Source organism: Solanum pennellii, chromosome 12, assembly GCF_001406875.1.
Source record: "Solanum pennellii chromosome 12, SPENNV200".
In the NCBI taxonomy this organism is placed as follows: Eukaryota; Viridiplantae; Streptophyta; class Magnoliopsida; order Solanales; family Solanaceae; genus Solanum; species Solanum pennellii.
In genome coordinates, this window is record NC_028648.1 from 6,627,999 (window position 1) to 6,650,472 (window position 22,474).

Sequence of the window (22,474 nt, forward strand, 5' to 3'; positions counted from 1 at the left end):
ATTGGATGATAAATACTTATAAATAGTAAATTAAGATATACTAATCATATCTCGATTACTCATCAGGTATGCATCGATTATATACTATATACATAAAATATCTTTTGTATCAAATAAAACATAGGTTTCTAAATGTAAGAGAAATAAAATATGTACGACTAAAAATAGATTCAACTTGGACCAAAATTTTGATAAAAATAACTTATTAACCGAACAGTGTTAGTTTATTTTTCCAACAAAATAGAATAACATTCATAAATGATTGAAATAAAAACTATAGTAACATGAAATGGAAAGAAAAATGCAACAAATTAAGACACGCACTATGAAAAAAGAACACGAAGAAACAATGATAGAATATTATAATTATTACATTCTCAATCGAGGTCCTTAGAATGTCCATCATCTTCAACTTGACGCCATTGCCTTTTTTTGGTACAGACTCTACACCACTCCCATCCCCTAACGTAGCTATAGTCTGAATACTCCACGGGTCATTGAATGAATATTCCATTGGACTTGCTGATAAGGTAATGTTTTCTTTGTTGTATGGAGGATTTGAGGCCTGGTTAAGTTTTTTCTTTCTTTCATCAAGTTTAGCCATTTTTGCAGCAAACACCTTTAACAAACCTTTCATTTCTCTAGCATCAAGCTCATCAATACTTTTTCCCTCCACTAGTTGGTTGAAGAGTATTTCCATTTCCTTCTCCTCATTCATTTTTTCTAATTTTCTAATTTGTTCTTCTTTCTTATCAAGTTTCTTTTGGAGATAGTCTTCATGTGTGACCAACTTTGACATCCTTTTGAATTCGATAAAACTCAAATACCTCTCAAGACATCATGGAGTAGTGGGTTGGATTTTTCCTGGCCTAAAAATAATTATGGCGACTTTTACGTCACACAAAATAGAAAGCTCTTCTGCTTTCTTTAACAAACTTGTTTCTCTTCTATCTAAGATGGAATTTCTCACATTTTTATTGTCGTTCGTAATATCTCTCAACCTTTTTGTAGTCATATTTGATACTCAAACAAAAAAAATATTTTCTTTTGGAGTAGAATATATAAAACTTGAAAAGATGTGTGACTTTTATAGTTGACAAACATGAATTGTTGATATAGTCAAATCTTGAACTTTCATAGTTTAAGTTCCAAAATTTAAATAATTTGATTACTGTAATCTTATTTTAAGGAAATTATTATTTTTTTCCTTAGAAGGATGAAAATTGTTAATTTTCAAATTGAAACTGACAGATCATATTCCATGATTTTTTTGGAGTTAGAAAACACAATAATTAACATTTTAAATGGGCATATTTGGTAGAAAATGTTTGTAGATAATATGCTTTATTACAAAAGACGAAGCATATCCTTCGAAAAAAATTGCCTCATATTTCAAAATTTCGATAGATAAAAAAAGTTCATGTGAAGTTCACGTCAAGAATGGTGTAGGAAAATATATGAGCACTTCTAATTAATTATAATATTTTTTTCTATAAAGATTGACAATAATATACCGATTGAAGTAACTTTTAGATATGGGATGAGAATTACTAAAGAAGAATGATTCATTTTTCACAAATAAGAACTGTGATGACTTAAAATCTAAGGCATGATGGCACTTGCACTATCCCATTGGTAGGTAAGCCAATCATCAACCGAAATTAATATCAAACAATTATACAGAAATAATAAAATTAGAAAAATAAAGTCTATAAACTCAAAGCTTTCATAGATATAATAGAAGTGTGAAGGTAAAAAAAAAGACCCAAAATTTAGTGTTACTAGTAGTTCAAGAGCATCAAACTAATTACAAATACTTCAAAATATAAGACAATGTGAAGTTGTAAAAAATAGGTAACGAAGATAGAAGAAGATAGATTTTCTCCAAATGCACCATAACTTTTTATATACATAACCTCAGATAAATGGAATTCATGGGGTTCGATAGGCCTAGGCAATGCATAATAAAATAAAACAAGAGTAGCATAAGTAAACATGTGTACTTAGTTGGTTGGTGTAATGAGTTATTTTATTTTCTTCATATTTAGTAATTTTTATTCATTATAATTTTCTATTGCTGCATGTGTAGTAGGTGTAGGGACAAAGAAGGAGGAGGAGGATAAAGAAGGAGGAGGAAAAGAAGTAGCAGAAAAAGAAGGAGGAGGAGAAGTAAAAAAAAGTAGAAGGAGAAAGAGAAGCAAAAGTATAAGGAGAAGAATCAGAAGGAGCCAAAGGAGAAGGAGAAGATGAATTAGAAGAATTTGGAGGAGAAAGAGAAGGGAAAGGGGAAGGAGAAGGAGAAAGAGAAAAAGTAGAAGTAGTAGTCTAATGGTGATGTTGGAATAAGTGAGATATTGCAAAGTTTATGTATAAGTACTTGAATTATCAGTAGGTGAAGTATAAGCACTTGAGGTTAAGTCATTTGACTCAAAGGCTACCCATTCTCGAGTAAAAGTTGGAGTGGATAGATACGGATTTCATGGTAGAGTTTCCATAAACTATCCATACATTTGATTATATTTGGGTCATCATTGATAGGTTTACCAAGTCTTCTCACTTTCTACCGCTTTAGAATTCATACTATTCTGATAGGTTTAGAGGTTGCATTAATGAGATTGTATAAATTTTCAAGGGGTGCCAGTGTCTATCATTACAGATCATGGCACTTAATGTACATCATATGTTTGGAGGTTATCTCAGAAAGAATTGGTACTGGGGTTGATCTTAGCAAAAAATTTCATTCGTAGACAGGAAGACAGTCAAAAAAGGACTATTTAGGGTGTGGAAGATAAGTTTTGGGCTTGTGTAATTTATTATCAAGGTATGTGGGACTAGTTTTTGCTTTGGTAGGTTTGCACATAATAATAGCTAATGTTTGAGTATTCAAATGGATCTATTTGAGACATTATATAATTGGAGGTCAGTCTTTCATGTTATAGTTTAATGCTTTTGAAATTAGGCCCTTAGGTCACTGACTTATGGATAAAGTTTAGGTGATTCGGGAGAGTCTCGTACTGCTTAGAGTAGACATAAGAGTTATGTTGATTGGAGAGTGAGCGCCTTAGAGTTAGTTAATATATCAAGTGTTTATGTTGGTGTCAACCATGAAAGGCATGATGAGTTTTGATTGAAAGGGCGAGCTCAACGCTAGTTTCATCAAACTTTTGAGATTTTTTGCAGTTTGTTATGAAGGTGGCTTATTAAGAGTTAGACTTACCTTCAACCCTTTGGTTTATTGACCTTATCTTTTATGTATCTATGTTGGGACAGTATGTTTAAATATGTCTCACATGCTTAAGTGGAATTTGGTTCGGCATGATGAGTCCTTAATTTTTGAGGAGGGGCCTATGGTTATTCCGAGGGAGACTACTTGGTAAGTCAATCTTGATATACATACAAAATATCCTTACCTTTTTTAACGTTGGGGGTACTTTGTTTTTCTCTAAATTTTTAATATTTAAGTTGTTTTAATAGTGGATGTCGTAATGACCCTCACGGTCCATTGTTTGGTTTTATTTTGCTTACTATTTTCCCCTTCTCGTTGCTTCTATAAGGTATTTATGTCTTATTGAGGTGGGTGGCTCTCTACTTGAGGTTTAAGAGAGTTTTTTTGTATGTTTTTCCCCATTTGGGGATTTTTGCGTTGAAAGGTTGAGTTCGATCAACATTCTTAATGAACTGTATGAGATTTTTATTAGCGTCATTAGCTCTCAAAGTTTTAGTTTGGTCTAGTAGGACCTCTTGTTTATATCTTGTGATTGGTTGTTTGGCTTCGAGAAGCTTGGTTGTTTGCTTGTTTTAAGTGGTTTTAGTTGTTTTGTTGGCCTTGATCAACATTTCCCATAGACAACTACATAATTTTTTTAGTTGATTATGTTGATGCCAAAGTGTGATTTCTGATTAGGAAGCATATTTTTTTGTGTCCGCAGAACTCTAATTAATCGTAAACGACAGGTCTAGGACTTACAAAATTGTGAGATCTCCTTCTGCAGCTGCTCTTGCGGAGCTTGGATTCCATTGGTAGCTCTGCTCTGCTCGTGCAAAGAGTCGCCACACCAGCAAAGGCTGCTAATCTAATACTCCTCCCACTTAGTTGAGCTTGATCACACTACAACAAAAATAACTTTTAGCGGCAGTAAATATAGACAATTAAGAATGCTAAAGTCTTTACCAACATTAATTAAGTGTCATTAGGACCAATGTCACTAAAGACTTCAGGAACACATAAAAGAGTGTTAAATGCGACTAAAAATAGGTAAATAAGATATAAGACGATAGATTTTCTCCAAATGGTGGTATCTCACCACAAAGTTTTATGTACATAACCACATATAAATGAAACCCATGGGTTTTGATAGGCCTAGACAATGCATAAAAAATTAAAAAAAATAGTATAACTAGAATAACATGTGTACTTAGTTGGCTAGTTTGATGAGTTGTTCTATTTTCTTCATTATTTGTAATGTTTGTCAACATGATTTTCCATGGTTAGAGGTGGAGTAGGTGGCAGGGACAAAGAAGAAAGAGGAGGAGGAGGAGGTGAAAAAGAAGAAAAAGAAGGAAAAAGAGTAGCAGAAAAAGAAGGAGGAGGAGGAACATGGAACGAGCAAAAGTAGTAGGAGAAAGAGAAGCAAAAGCGGAAGGAGAAGAAGAATAAGAAGAAGGAGGAGGGGGTGCAGGAGAAAGAGAAGGTTAAGGGGGAGGAGAAGGAGAAAGAAAGAGAAAGAGAAAGAGAAGAAGGAGTAGTCTAATGGTGGTGTTGGATTAAGTGAGATATTGCAAAGTTTATGTCGAAGTACTTGAATTATCAGTAGGTGAAGTATGAGCTCTTGAGGTTAGGTCATTTAATTCAAAGGCTATCCATTCTCGAGTGAAGGTGGGAGTGGATAGATATGGATTTCATGGTAGGATTTCCATAAACTTTTCGTACATTTGATGATATTTTGGTCATTTTTGTTAGGTTGACCAGGTCTTCTCACTTTCTACCAGTTTAGACTTTATACTTTTCTGAGAGGTTGCATTCAGGAGATTGTATCAATTTGCAAGGGGTGCCAATATCTATCATTTCAAATTAATTCACGTCATATTTTCGTAGGTCGATTCAGAGAGAATTGGATACCTTGGTTGACCTTAGCACAACCCGCAGATAGACATTCAGTCTAAAAAGGACTATTTAGCTTGTGGAAGATTTTTTTTTCACAACTCTCTTTCTTTATCCGAGTCATTTTATGAGAAACAAGTTTCATAGCTCTAAAATACCTTTAAAACTTTTTCTATGTTGTTTCTTCATCGTTGTTCTTGTTATCATATTTTTCAAGAAATAAGTTTCTTTTCTTTATATGCACTCAAAACTCTCCCTTCTTGGGTTTTCATATTATACGATCTCTTTCTCCATTCAAGGGGAAGGTTGAGCACATTCCACATATTCAAGCTGACATTACTTTAATTGATGAGGGAAAAAGTTTCTTTATTTTACTGCATCTTGTTCCATACATGGTCAAGTGCTTGTTTTATGAGCATATGATGCAAAGATGATCTCATGTCAGGAATATGTGCATCTTCGTAGAAGCTTTCTCGGTTTAAGACGTTGAGTTTTTTACCTCCGTTTGCATCACAATCGTATTTGCACAGAATTCTCTTTTGATTATTTCGTGTCAGCTTCTTCGTATCTAAGAATCTTCTTAACATACTTTCTTGTTTCCAATTGAGTTGTTATGGGTTCCTCTTCCTTCATATCATGTGCATATTTAATGTAAATGACTCTTAACTTGATTTCAGCAGACATCTATGTCATCTAACTTTAAGTCAGTACAAGTAGACACTTATAATTCTATAAAATTGAATAAGTAGAAACACGTGTCGTCAAGGCATAATACACGTAGAACACCAATAGTTCACAAAATTATCATATGTAGAGTGTCACGTTATGACTATTTCAGGTGTTAATATGGTTCTACCAGACTAGTAATTTTAGACCCTATTTCCTCTAGCATGTCTGTATTCATGCTTGGCACATTTCACTATGAGGGAGTCAAATACTGGGTCACATGACAACCTGGTAACCCCCCCCCCCCGCGCCCCTCCTCTACTACTATCGCATCCCACTAGTATATGTGTTGATCGTTGACTACATGCTTTCTCTATATTTTATATTTACTTAGTTTCATCCACACATTATTAATAAATGCATTTTATCTTAGATATTATTCTCTTAAATAATAATTGGTACTACAAAAAAATGCTTTATTTGCGGTGGTTAAATTGTGTGAGTATTTAGAAGTCTCATTTATAATTCATTTTGTGACGTTTTATTTTGATATGATATTATAAAAAAATTTATGGTGATTTTATTAAGGAGGTTACGTTTTATTTTGATCCGACATTATAAAAAATTTGATTTTATTAAGAAGGTTAGAAAATGCCCACAATTTAATATTGTTTTGGCGGTTATCAAACTCCAAAAATTTATTAAATTCGTTATTTATATATATAATATTATACATTCGATATTGAAAGTTAATAACATCATATACCCACACCCTTCTCCTACTTCATTTTGAATTTCTTTTTTTACTTTGTAGATGAAATTTCACTTCAACACTTTATCTTATATAGTACAACCTCCGTCCTATTTAATGTGAAGTAGTTTGACTTTGTACATAATTTTTAAAACATAAAGATTTTTAAACTTTGTGGTCCAAAATGAATGATAAAAATTTGTATAGCTGTAAGTCATTTCGTTAATGGTAAAATACACATTTCATAGTTCAATTGTTATTTAATATTGAAACGTGTCATTTATTTTCGAACAGACTAAAATGGAAAATAAGTCACATAAATTGAGACACGTGGAGTAATACTTTAATTTCTATTATTTAGTGATTTTGGCTATTTCATAACACAAAAGTTTTAATTTTTTAACTATGAAATCTAAGAAAAATATCTATAAAACTACGAATGTGTATATATATATTTATATATAATTTCAATTTCTATTTTTTTTCTAAATTCACATATTATTTTATTATAATTTCGAAAAATTTCTAGCATTTAAAAAAATTATAAAAATCCCCTATCAGATACATCTCTCTCCTCTGTCAGATACATGACTATCTCCTCTCGAATACATACATATCCTCTCTCCAATACATCTACATCCCCTCTTGAATACATCTCTATCATCTCTTGGATATATCTCTCTCCTCTTGAGTACATCCATATTCCCTATCAAATATAGCTCTGTATTCTCAAATTCATCCGTGAGCTATGTGTCTGCAAGTTTCCTGAATAGCAATGTATCATGAGCGATATATCCGCATGTCTACTGATAAATATAATTTTTTTTAATTCTAAGAAATTTTTTGTAATTTGAAAAAAAGTAGAATATAATGTAATTAACTCTTAAAATTATGAAAATTTATGTCATTTAAATTTAATTTATGTGACATATTTTTCTCTGTAGTCAATTTCAAAAGAATGATGTATTAATATATCTAATAACATTTTGACTTTAAGATATACATTTTATTCTTAGTATGAAATTTATAGTCATATGAATATATATGGTTTGTTTTAGACAACGAATTTTAAAAGTATTTTTTTTTTAAAAAAATCATTTTAAATCAAATAAACATTACATAAATCGAAATGGAGTGAGTGCAAATTTAGTTAAGGTTTTTTTTTTTAACTATTTTGTTATTTAACAAAATCTAAAATGAAAATGCTAAACCTTTTTCACAATTATGTTTTATGGGTTTTTTTTATCAATATCTAGTGGATAATAACCAAAATTTTGTACTATAAATAAGGTAATAAAGTAACTTAATTCTAAACTCAAGTATTGATATTAATTGAGGATATATTTTTATTTATAAATTGTAAAGCATTCATGATCTAATATTTAATATGCTTCTTACTCTCGACGAATGAAACTAATTTATCATAATTCTAGATTGTAAAAATAGAAATCAAGACTAAAAATTGCAACTCACTATTATATGAAGGTCAATCCGTAGTTTATCTATTATGGAAGTTTCCTAAGTATATGATATATAATTCTATGACAAGTTAATTTTTGATCCCATATATTTATACTATTTCAAAATTATCTCGTTAATTGGTTATGTGTAACGACCCTTTTGGTCGTTTCGAGTGCTAAAGTCTTGTATTTTATAAAATACTTTTCGATACATTCTAAATGGGTATTTTGGACTATTTGTAACTATATTTATGAATTAGTGGGCCAGTTTTAAATATTAATTTAGTTAGTAATTAGAGAAGATACCACTAAAATTAGCAGTGGGTCACTTTATTTATTTATTTATTTTTGTAAAAAGAATTGATTATATAATAATTAGGGTGACAATAATCTGTTTAAGAAAACGGAGGAGGAGAGGAGAATAATGGAGAGCGGCGTTGAACGAAAGGAAATTGGAGCGGCTAATATTTCCGGTAAAAATACTCATCCAAGATACCGATCATTATTCATACATATAATTGGTTAATTAGTGAGTACAAGGCAATATTATATTGTCATCGTTTTAATGTTTCAATTGTGAATGAAAACTGAGAAAAATCATATTGGTATTATACTAATTCGAAGGAGAAGGAAATTTGTTAAAGGCAGACTCCTGGTTATTGTGTGAAAGTGGGGGAATCTACATTAAAAGAAAATGATGACATAATGATTAAGGTAATGTTTGACTAATAAGGTTATAAAGTTTGTTTATAGTATACGATGCAGTTATGTTAGAGTAAGCACTGGTTTTCGAAACCAGTGACTTTAATCCTCAATGCTAATATGTGTTATATTTGTATAAATTGATTTTTAGTATATTAAGATAGTTAATTACATATTAATTATAGTATATTATTGAATGCCATTAAGTATTTTATTTGGAGAAATAAAGACTTAACTTTAGGTTTGAATATAAGAAATAAGAGATCTGACATATTAATGGACCTCAAGATTAGGAACTTGAGCATGGATTTGTGTTTACTGATTTTGGGTCTAGGCTACATAAAATAATATGTGTGTTTATAAAGTCGTTAACTTACAAGTTATGCACATATACTTGATAGACTGGAAGGGTTCGGAGGCATTGAGGAAAGAAAAAGTATTGGAGAAGTAACTTGCTTGACTTCGGTTCTTTGGTGGAGGTAGGTTATGGTTTATGCTATTTGATAGTAAACTCTTAATAGTGACTAATATGCGTTGAATAATATTGTGAAGTTTTCTATGTACTTGATTGTGTGGCTTAGTCGTGTGTTTTGTGATTAGTCTGAAATCCCGAGACCGTGGAATGTATAATCTTAAACCATCTCTATTGAAGTAAAGCCTTGAATAAAGAAGGCTCGATGAAATATTATTAACGAATGAAAAAGTGGTGATATTAAATGATAAATTAATGGTATTATTGGATCGGAGTGTCACGTTCCAACACGGTATTCTTGAATCGGAGTGTCACATTTTGACACGGTATTTTTAGATCGGAGTGTCACGTTCCGACACAGTATTCTTTGATCGGAGTGTCACGTTCTGACACGGTATTCTTGAATCGGAGTGTCACGTTCCGACACGATAATATTAAAGAAAAAACATGTTGAATTAATGGAAGATACTTAATCTTAAAGAACTCAACTCCCAAAATGGTTTTGTTTGGAGGCATGAGTCCTCATGTGTGATCTTGATACCGTTGACTTAATACGTGCTTACTTTATTGTTGTTGACACTTGTTCATGTTTGTTGTTTGTCACATGTTAAGTGTTATAGTTGAGTTCATACTATTATTTTTTTTGTATTAGTTACTATTTGTGGTTGACTGGTGATACTTACTCAGTACATATTGCCTCGTACTGAGCCCTACTTGTTTTCTTCTTTGTTTTCCTTTTATGAAATTCAGCGAGTGTACCTATGACTTCTGATTTCCCTCAGCTCTAGCCAGCCTCCCGCATATCAAGTTCCAGGGTGAGTTATCGATTCAAGCTCATGTTGGGTTCTCTCGGTCATGACATGATGTCATATACTTTTGGACACATACCATTTTATTCTTTTATTTTGGTGTATTTGATATTCTTAGACTTAGTATTGGAGATTAGATGTCCTTGATGTGATAACTTTCAGGTTTTGGGAATGATATTTAGTTACGTTTGAGTTTCCGCGTTATGCTTGTATTTTGTAATTTAGGTTAAATTGGTTGGTTCGCCCACTTAAGAGGTTAAGTGTGGTTGTCACTCACGACTCATTTTGGGTCGTGACAAACTTGGTATCAGGGCGTTAGGTCGTTGATCTCATCACACAAGGACAAGTCTAGTAGATTCTTGCGGAACGGTATGGGGATGCCTTTACTTTTCTTTGAGAGGCTTTAGAATTTTAGGAAACTCCATCCCTTCTTTCTTTCGTGCTACTAATTGAATCCAATTGGTATCTAGGTGATACAAATTGGTATCTGAACTTCTTCACTCAATTTCGCATATGGTTAGTACTAGAGTGTTATAAGTTGAAATAACAACACCAAAAAAAATATATGCCCTTGAAAATACATATATTTTGTCGATGGACTACACAGCCTATAATAACTAGTGATTAACATGAAATTTTTTATTAAGTTCTTAAAGTTGAAACTCTTATTCTTCATGGGTACTGAATATGAAGATGCTTATGATTTTTTTTTCATGATTGTTGTTTAAAAAAATTTATACAGTAGAGAGTCTTAGTGTTGAGTTTGTACTAGTTTTGAGTTTTGAGGATTCTCAAAATGTGGTAATAGTCGCATGTTGAGTACAGATTAGTAAAAACACTATCTATGACTTAAGGAAACATTTTTCTAGCTTCTTAATGAAGAATTATATACCCTATACTTTGATGGATAAGAGAAGATGAGTTACTGAATAACAAGAGAATGTTGCACCATTTGAGGTCAAAATCTATAGTACGATCCACATATTGAGTGTATAAATAGAAGATGGTTTTAAGAGAAAAATTGAAATACTCATTAGTATTCTCCTTGAAAGAAATTAGTACATAAGAGAGGTTTTGAGAGAGTTTTCAACAAGAGAGAAGAGAGAAGAAAAATATTTATTTTGCTGCATACCTTTTCTCCGACCAGCAATTTTCAGATCGTGCTTCTCAATTAACTAACCATTGGATCGGGCTAAAATTTTACCTATGTGGTTCTGACATCTTGGTGGTTGATATGAACGGTGGAGACTAAATTCGGATGTCTGAAAGATCATTTTTTTGGTTCTAAACAACAGTTGCGTTTGGGTGGTGCTTGCATTAAAATTGTAGAGGCATCGCATTTCTGTGTGTATTATGAGGTGTTTTAATATAAAATTTAATAAGATAAATCTTAATTTAAGACAATGGAGGTTATTAGAGTTCATAATTATTATAAGGGGTTGGTGATGGATTGTGATTGAGATGAAATTATATAATAAGGATTGTTGGTTAAACGAGTTTTGTACGGTTCTAACGAATTGCGAGCATCTAATGTTGTGGTTTTTCAATATTTGATGAATAATGTGGTTGTATGGAAATTCTTAGGAGATGTGGGAACACCACTTGAATTGAATTTAAAAGAGTAAGAGTCATAATAAAAAAAATATTGTGGGATATAATGCAATATTTAGAAAGAGGTGAGAACAAGAATATTTTCTTCATTGCAAGGGATAAAGAGGTGTCTTTTGGAGGTCTAGAATTGGGTTTTGAGACATGTGGTTTCATATATTTTAGTATGTTCATGGTTTTAGTGTCACATGTTTATCAAATTGGTTAAAAGCTATCGAATAAGACTTAAGAAAGGAGTGTATTACGCTCAACTCGAGTGTGATGATGAGTTCTCTTGTGATTTTGTATTTAGTAATAACTGCGTCGAACTTTTAGTGAAGGATATGATAAGATCGATGAAGAGGCGATCAACGATTAGTTAAGATATATAAATTCATAAAAATCTTTAATGTATCAGTTATGTTGATAGATAAGGAGATTGAGTTACATTGTTCGATTTACAATTCAAATGTTTCATTTTGAATCTATTTTTGTGGTGGTATGTTTTATAAAGGTATGAATTTGTGAGGTAAAATAAAAATAAATAATATATTGTTTACATAAGATATTAAACATGTGGAAGGACTAATGCATAGTTTTGATTGAAAATTTTGTTATGTTTGATTATTAAAGGACCGAAAGAGGATTTCATTTTAAAGCGTTAATTTAGAGTATAAGGTAAAATATTATAAATCATTGGTCAAGGAATAAGATTGCTAAGCGAGTTAGAGAAATGAGCAACAACATGGTGTATTGAAGCATTCAAGGTATTTGAAATTGGTGTCATGTGTAGAATTTAAGAAAAGTGAAGTAATGAAACCTCTCATATAGACCCATGGATCAAAGGTGAATGTTGTATGAATTTTCTCTTATAAGCTTAGATATGACTATAAAGTGTGGACGGGTTCGACACAAACTTACTAAGAGTTTATCATTTACTTTTATAAAGATTCAGTTTTGGTTTGGGTGACAAATGTAAGGTATGAAAAATTTAGTGTTATCGTGGGATTAAATTTCTCAAATTATGATAGGTGACGTAAGAATTATGTACAAGGTGAGATCTAATAATACATGGTTATTAAGAATTTAGAGTTGGGTTAATATTTCCCTATTTATGGGACTACATAGAATGTAAGATGCATTACATAGACATTCGATGGTGAATAGAGGTTATGAGCTTACAGTATACAATATAATTTGAGTGATCAAGAATTTCCCTAAGTATACGTATTGTCATGAGGTATATATGATTGTGTTGAATGGTAGCTAAAGCATGGTATGTGGAAGTGGTGGAAAGTTGACTTTGAGTGTGATTTAATGGTTTTATCTCAATGAAAAGGTACTATCAAATTTGAAATTAGTGTTATTAGCCTTGTTTGGGACTCGTAATTGTCATGACATGTTTAAACGGAAAGAGATTTTAGCCATAATTTAAAATGTATTTGATAAGAATACTTTGATACTAATGATGGTTTGCGAGTAAGGCAGATGATCGATATGATTATGATGTTTGTTAATATTAAGATTGTTGCCCTAAGTTGATGCAGGCTTCGATAAACCAAGTAAATTTGTGCAATTATAATAGGGACTAAATTGGTGATTGTGGGTAGTTGAGAAATTAAAGACATAGAGTTGGATGAATGAAAATGTTTGATATGAACACTATGAAAGGAGTATCTTGTGTTATTCGACTTTGATGCTGTATATTCTTATGTGACCCCTTTCTTCGTACTAGACATTATTTGGAGTATGATTCACTACTTATACTACGCGTGTTTTCACATCTATGGGTTGATTCATAGTGGTGGATCAGATGTATCGATCCTCTTATGCCCTCTTGACAGGGTAGGATATTTGGGCAAACTTGGTCATTTTAGTTATGATAGATTTAGTGTTGTTTGGGATAGTTAAAATATATATACGCACAAATTTGTTTATGATAACTAATTAAGAGCTGCTATGAAAAGTTACTATTGCCTAAGAGTATTGTTAGAGGTTCTGTATTTTGAAGTGTATCCCTTGTTGGTGTTTACTTGATATTGTTCTTCTTCGGGTTAGATATGTTGATTCTCCCTTGATGAGTAATCGATGTCTAAAGATAATTTTTATCACTTAAGCTTGTGACGAGATTGTGTTACGAAAAGGAAATCTTGATAAGATCTGTGATGGTTTGTGCATTATGAGTGTGTGGTAGTTGGTTAAAATCCGCTTCTGGTTGCGACCACTATTGATTCAGGATTTTTTTATGGTTATGTTAGATAATATTTGCTCTGATGGTCGTGTCAAGGTCAAGTTGGAGAATCGGTCAGTTGAAGAGTCCATTATTGAAAATAGTTTTGGTCTTATTTGAGTTGCATACAACAACAATTATCACTAGAGTAGTGAGATGGACCCATTTAAGGCATTGTGTGGGAGGAGGTATAGATCTCCAATTGGTTGGTTTAATATTCTGATATAAGACCTTGGATAGTACTATTTTGAATGAATTGTTAAGACAACTACCCTTTCTTGTCTTGCCTTCCTTTGATCGTTCGAGGACGAACGATGGGTAAATTGTATCTATTATAACGACTCTTTTGGTCGTTTCGAGTGCTAAAGTCTTGTACTTTATAAAATACTTTTCGATAGATTCTAAATGGGTATTTTGGACTATTTGTAACTATATTTATGAATTAGTGGTCCAGCTTTAAATATTAATTTAGTTAGTAATTAGAGAAGATACCACTAAAATTTGTAGTGGGTCACTTTATTTATTTATTTATTTTGGGTAAAAAGAATTGATTATATTATAATTAGGGTGATAATAATCTTTAAAAAAAAAGAGAGAGAGGAGAAGAGGAGAACAATATAGAGTGGCGTTGAACGAAAGGAAATTTGGAGCGGCTAACATTTCCGATAAAAATACTCATCCAAGATACAGATCATTATTCATACATATAATTGGTTAATTAGTGAGTACAAGGCAACATTATATTGTCATCGTTTTATTGATTCAATTGTGAAAGAAAACTGAGAAAAATCATATTGGTATTATACTAATTTGAAGGAGAAGGAAATTTGTTAAAGGCGGACTCCTGGTTATTGTGTGAAAGTGGGGGATCTACATTAAATGAAAATGATGACATAATGATTAAGGTAATGATTGACTAATAAGGTTATAAAGTTTTTTAGTAGTATACGATGCAGTTATGTTAGAGTAAGCACTGGTTTTCGAAACTAGTGACTTTAATCCTGAATGCTAATATGTGTTATCTTTTTACAAACAGAGTTTTAGTATATTGAGATAGTTAATTACATATTAAGTACAGTAAATTATTGAATGCTATTAAGTATGTTATTTGGAGAAATAAAGACTTAACTTTAGGTTTGAATATAAGAAATAAGAGACCTGACATATTAATGGACCTCAAGATTAGGAACTTGAGTATAGAATTGTGTTTATCGATTTTGGGTCTAGGCTAGACATAAAATAATATGAGTGTTTATAAAGTCGTTAACTTACAAGTTATGCACATATAATTGATAGATTGGAAGGGTTCGGAGGCATTGAGGAAAGAAAAGTATTGGAGAAGTAACTTGCTTGACTTCGGTTCTTTGGTGGAGGTAGGTTATTATTTGTGCTATTTGATAGTAAACTCTTAATAGTGACTAATATGCGTTGAATGATATTGTGATGTTTACCCTATACTTGATTATGTGATTGTGTGGCTTGGTCGTATGTTTTGTGATTGGTCTGAATCCCGAAACCGTGGAATGTATAATCTTAAACCATCTCTATTGAAGTAATGCCTTGAATAAAGAAGGCTCGATGAAATATTATTAACGAATGAAAAAATGGTGATATTAAATGATAAATTAATGGTATTGTTGGATCGGAGTGTCACGTTCTGACACGGTATTCTTGAATCGGAGTGTCACATTTCGACACGGTATTTTTAGATCCAACTGTCACGTTCCGACACGGTATTCTTGGATCGGAGTATCACGTTCCGATACGGTATTCTTGGATCGGAGTGTCACGTTCTGACACAATAATATTAAAGGAAAAACATGTTGAATTAATGGAAGATACTCAATCTCAAAAACCTCAACTCCCAAAATGGTTTGGTTTGGAGGCATGAGTCCTCATATGTGATTTTGATACCGTTGACTTAATACGTGCTTACTTTATTGTTGTTAACACTCGTTCATGTTTGTTGCTTATCACATGTTAAGTGATATAGTTGAGTTCATACTATTATTCTTTGTATATTAGTTACTATTTTGGGTCTGTCGATGATACTTACTCAGTGCATGTTGCCTCGTACTGAGCCCTACTTGTTTTCTTCTTTTTTTTCCTTTTATGAAATGCAGCGAGTGTACCTATGACTTCTGATTTCCCTCAGCTCTAGCCAGCTTCCCCCATATCAAGTTCTAGGGTGAGCTATCTATTCAAGCTCGTGTTGGGTTCTCTCGGTTATGACATGATGTCCTATACTTTCGGACACATACCATTTTATTCTTTTATTTTGGTGTATTTGATATTCTTAGACTTAGTATTGGAGATTAGATGTCCTTGATGTGATGAGTTTCAGGTTTTGGGAAATGATATTTAGTAACATTTGAGTTTCCGCGTTATGCTTGTATTTTGTAAGTTAGGTTAAATTGGTTGGTTCTCCCACTTAAGAGATTAAGTGTGGGTGCCACTCACGACTCGTTTTGGGTCGTGACATTTTGTATTTTCTTAAACTACAATTATGTGGACATTATTTATCAATTCTTACATTATCGACTATATATTCTTTTTTTTCGCTTTAGAATTGTGCTATTTTTATTTTCTTATTTAAGTCACAATTTTTAAAGATAAAATAAATATTATGGTGGAGATAAAATAGTTCAAATAAAATTATATGAATACTTATGTTTAAAAAACATTATATATAATCAAAAAGGATACAGACATGAAACTAAAATAAAATAAATATTAGTTTGGAGATAAAATAGGTTAAATAAAACTATATGAATACTCTTGTTTAAAAAATATTATATATAATTAAATAGGAAATTACATATATGGAAGATTGTAGGATTATACTAAATATGTCGTAGTAGTAATAAACATAGATGAACAATTTGAATTGTCAAGAGTATAACAGTAACTATATTTTTCTCATTATTATTATAATCAATCAAATACAAATTGATTTTTTAAAATAAAAATAAATGAGTTTGTGGGTCGCACATGAAACAAAACTGTTTGTGACTCTTGAAAAGGAAAATTGAATTCTTCTAGAAAACTATTTTAACAATTAATTATATAATTATAAATTTAAAACTTTATCCATAATAATATTTAAAATTACAAAATTGTCATTGGTCGTCCTCTGTCATGACCCAAAATGATTCGTTAGTTGCACCCACACTTAACCCCCTAAGTGGGCGAACCAACCAATTTAACCTAACTTACAAATTACAAAGATAACGCGGAAAGTCAAAATCTTACTAAATATCTTTTCCCAAATCCTGAAAGTCATCACAACAAGGACATCTAGTCTCCAATTACTAAGTCTAAGAGTATCAAAGACACCAAAATAAATGAAATAAAGTAATTCGTGTTCAAAAACTAAGGAAATCAGATAATAGCTGAGAGAATCCAACCCAAGCTCGAATGAATAGCTCACCCTTGAACCTGATATACCGAGACTTGATAGAGCTGAGGGAGATTCAAATTCGTCGGTACGCTAGTTGCACTCCATATGAGGAAAACAAAAGAAAATACAAGTAGGCTCAGTACGAGGCAATATGTACTGAGTAAATATCATCGGTCAACCCAAAATAGTAACTAATATACAAAGAATAATAATATAAAATCGACTATAGTACTCAATAGGTGAGAAGCAACAAACAAAATCAACTATAGTATTTAATAGGTGAGAAGCAACAAACAACATGAACAAGTGACAACTGAAGCAAGTACGTAATCAATCACAATATCAAGCACACACGAGGACTCATGCCTCCGCACCACTTTCGTTGGGAAATGGGTTTTGAGATTGAGTACATTAAATTAATTCAATATCATTTTTCTTTCATGTTACTATGTCGGAATGTGACACTCGGATCCAATTATACCGTGTCGAAACGTGACACTCCGATCCAAGAATATTGTGTCGGAACGTGACACTCCGATCAAAAATATTGTGTCAGAACGTGACCCTTCGATCCAAGAATACTGTGTCAGAACGTGACACTCCGATCCAAGAATACCGTGCATTTATCCTTTATTATCACCACTTTGAATTCATTGTTATATTATTTCATCAAGCCATTTTTTATTCAAGGCATCACTTTGATAAAGAGGGTTCAACGGTCTCAGAATTTCAGACCAATCACAAACCACACCACCAAGTCACACAATCACACAGTCAAGTATATAGAGAACTTTACAATAACATTCAATGTATATCAATCACTATTAATAGTTTACTATCAATATCATAAACCATTACCTACCTCCACCGAAGAAACGAAGTCAAACAAACTACTCTCCAAGGCCTTTCATTTCTTCAATGCATCCGAACATTTCCATCTATTCAAATATATATAATTTGTAAATTAACGAGTATATAAAAACTCATGCTACTTATGTTGAGCCGTTAAATCTTATTCCTCCATTTAACATAAATTTAATGTAATTTCAGTAATTCGATTCACCTAATATTTAACTACCTATCTCAATATACTTAACTTAAATCCTATCAAGATGTTAAAATTTCATACGGCCTCCATGATCTTTACTTTCTTGCAACTCTATTCAATCTATATAATATAAATATGTAATTGTAATAACTTAGTTTCACTTTCAATCATTAATTATCCACTATGAGGTCATACATTAATGCCAAGACTCAATACACGTGACTGCCTACAAGTTTATAACCCAATTCTTTAATAACAAAATCAACCAAACCTATACTAGATAATCGAGAAACCGTGTAACCTCCATACTTCTCAAATCAACATATACTAACAATTTCCTACACTTAAAAGCTATTACTTTCCTACATCACCATGTTCCTGACATGATTATTGTACTTTGAATCCATCTTACAGTAATGTAAATCAAGAGGGACATTAATTGATACTACTACTAGCCATAAATAATTCCCAAAGCTCTAAAACCAAAAACACGATTTTCTCATTCTTATTTTCAAACATAAATTTATTATTTAATCATAAAGGTTAATTATTATAGCAAATTATAATTAACAACAATAAAGAAAGTACGTTGTACCTTGCTGCTTGCACTTAGCTTATCCCACAAACAATAAACAAAAAGTTGTCACATAATCCCTACATATTACTATTAAGACAAATTCTCCCAACTAATTCTCCCTCAAGTCCATTTTGTCATCAGCATCATATAATCCTCGAAGAAGAGAGGCAGAAGAAACCTTATTCCAATTTCCCTTAATTTATCCATCTCTTTGATCATTAGCCCTTAAATATTTTACCATCATCAATCCAACTAATAAATAATAATTTAACATATCCAAGTAATAAGTCATGTCGTACAAAAACATATTTTCCAATTCAAATATCTTATTCAACCCACCACTAATTTGCTAATGATCTAGTCAAAAGCGTAAATTGTATAGCCACCAATAGATAATTACATGTAAATCAAATTGAAAGCGTAAATTTAGGCTACCTGAATCGATTTTCTCCATTATTGCTTGTGTCAAACCAACAAACTCTTGTTTCTTTTAATTCACCACTCAAAATTAGTTAACCCTCCCCCGGTCCATCGTACTGGAGCGATTCGAGAAGAACGATTAGGCGCATATTCTATACTTTCTACAATGCCTATAGACGAAGTGCTTCGTTTCAGATCAATTCTTCGCTGTGAGTCACTTCACTCGGGAAAGAACAAAGAAAGGGCAATCAATTGTTTAAGTTGTCAATAATTTCTTTAAATTAGTAATTTGACTGCGGAAAGGAAACTTTCCTCTTCCACCGCTTGTCCCTCATCACGCAGGATGAACATCTAACCAAACTGCGTAACCAAAGTGACTCCTTGTTGGTGGTTGATAGGTGTTGGTCCGATTCACCTATGTCTGTTCGAACTTGGCGGGTCGTTCGTTCGTGTGGAGAATCTCTCTCAGGAAAGGCATCTCGACTGCTTCCAAAATCAGGTCATCGACCAGTAGACTAATTTTAAAAAATGGCAAAAGTCACCCACTACTAATTCTAATGTTATTTTCTTTAACCACCAATTTAATAAATTATTAAAACTATCCCATTAATTTTATAATTATAGTTACGAATAGTCCAAAATTCTTATTTAAAATCTATCGAAAGAGTCTTTTATGCAATAAAATTCTCTAGTACTTAAAACGATCAAAAGGGTCATTATATCCTCATCATGGATATTCTATATAATACTAGATATTTTAAGGCCTGTAATACGGGCCCAATATAATTTCACATATTTTATTGAAAAAATTAGATAAATTCACAACTTAAGATATTATAGTCCTCTCTCAGATGCATCCCTATGTTCTCTTGGATACATATATTTCCTCTTGAATACATATCTATCCCTTCTCGAATACATCCCTTCCCCGAAGTTATATGTCATTTCCAATGTATTGGCCAACCAAGGAATATATTCGAGAGGAATGAAAATTTTAAGATTTTTGTAATTGAGAAAACTTATCAGATATGATGTAATAAGCCACCAAAGATACGAAATTGTTGTACTTTATATTATTTTTTTCTGTAGTAAACAACTTGAATATATTACTTTATAATCTATTTCAAATAGTCACACGACATAAATGTGTCGTTTACAACCTAAATTGAGAAGGTTTAATTCTAAAAAATTCTTTGCAGTAAGGAAATAGAGAATTGTGTTAGATTATAATTTAAAGTATTTCATGTTCAAGGAATATATAAAATGTTGATATGTTTGAAAAAAAATCATCGGTCTTCATATATAATCGCAAGTGGTATCTATTTTTGACAATGTTATTATCTTCGTTTTGTGATATTTCCATCATAACTTTTGCATCTGATAAATACTAATCATTGATCAATCAATTCGTAAAGATTGTTTTAAAGTCTTTTGAATCTCTATTGCTTCAACGTAAGTATAATGTGTTTGTATTTGACTTTGTCAATGAATTTTGTGATACATTTTATTATTGTCTTCCATAAATAGAAATACTTAAAAAATTGATTTCTAACTTCACAACAATAAAAACAATCAAGAAAGCTACTTTATTTCTATATATAATAACAATTATCGGAATGTTATATTCTAAATATTGAAAGTATTTATCAAAAAAATAATTTTTGCCTCCACAAAACAAAAATAATCATGAAAGAAACTTTATTTCTATATACAATAACAATTATCGTAATGTTATATTCTAAATTACATTAATTAATTTTTTTTTGATACTACACTTAATATCATGCCGTAAAGAAAACTCTAAAGCTTACCCCCCCCCCCTCACCACACACACACAAAATAACCAATATACTTTTTTTTCAGGTTGTTTTTTTCTCTAATTTATTTATGTTTTGTTTTTTCTTCCTCTATATTTCTAAACAAAGTTTTTTTCTAGTGACATTTTCTTTTGTTGTTCTTCTTTATTTTTTTAACTACTCATTTACTTTATTTTGAATTTCAGTATTCATGAGGATTTGAATGTCAAACATTGACCTTATCATTTCCTCTATTAAATAGTTTATCATATTTGATATTAAGAAAATATAAAAATAAAAATTTATATTTTATGATCTTTCGATGAATACATTATCAAATTATTGATTTCTTGATAGTCAAACATTGTTCATTCTTTTAGTCATGAAATTTGATATTTTCTTCAAATTATTTAAAAGTTGCTAATACGTCATTTTAAAGACTGTTTTAATAATCAAAAAACGAATTTAATGATCATATTATGTAACATAATATTAAAAATATGTTTATGCAATATTCATTTAAAGTATTTCTAGGAACAAAATTTTAACTATTCAAACACATTTTATTTTAGTTAGTTAAAAATTAGCTTTCTAAAATATGTCAAAACACATTTATTATTGTTTATAAGAAGTTAATCAACTAATAGAAACTCTTCATTTAAACAAAATTACAATAATATCCTTATGGACCCATAACAAAAGTTAAGACATGATGGATTCTTCTAGATTTTCATTTTGATCATTAATTATACCGTTATATTTTACCCTTACTAAAATGTCATTGGTCGTCCTTCTCATGACTCTTCTATATAATAGAAATAAAATACTAGATATTAGGTGCCCGCGCCAATGCGGGCCCAACATATGTTAGTTTTTTCTTTCAATTTATGTGACACAAATGAAATTTGAAAAAATGAACTAAATTTGTTATATGTGTTTTTTAAAAAATATTTTGAATTGTTAATTTATGTACCTTTTATGTCAATTTTCAAATGATATATGTTACTCCATCTGTTTCATTTTTTCATATGATACAAGTGATTTTAGGAATTAAACGGAATTTCTTATATGATTCTTACATATTTTTAGTTGTCATTTTACGGTGATATAGTACTCTTTAGTTCTTACGTCATTTTCAAACAATATACGCAATTTTCTTTTGTTTCGATAAAAATAAGGGAATCAACCAAATTTTTCATTATGATTTTTAAATATGTTTTTCTAAAAATATCTTGAATTGTTACATTGAGATTTTATGCCTTTTTAATGTAATTTTTATATGCGTAACAAATTAGAAATTAAAACGAAAAATTAAAGTTTTCAAATCATTATATTTTTATATTCAAATATTCAAATCTTTAAAACTCCATATATATGCACAAATAAAAAAGCAAACCAAAAGATTTTTTTTAAAAAAATATATGGAAACTCATTTTAATAATAACACATATATAT

General features: G+C 31.0%; 1 pseudogene; it reads right to left on the reverse strand.

The window, feature by feature from the left end:
* Nucleotides 1–377: 377 nt before the first annotated feature.
* On the reverse strand, nucleotides 378–1,015 carry LOC107006966 (annotated as a pseudogene).
* Between the last annotated feature and the right edge of the window lie 21,459 nt (nucleotides 1,016–22,474).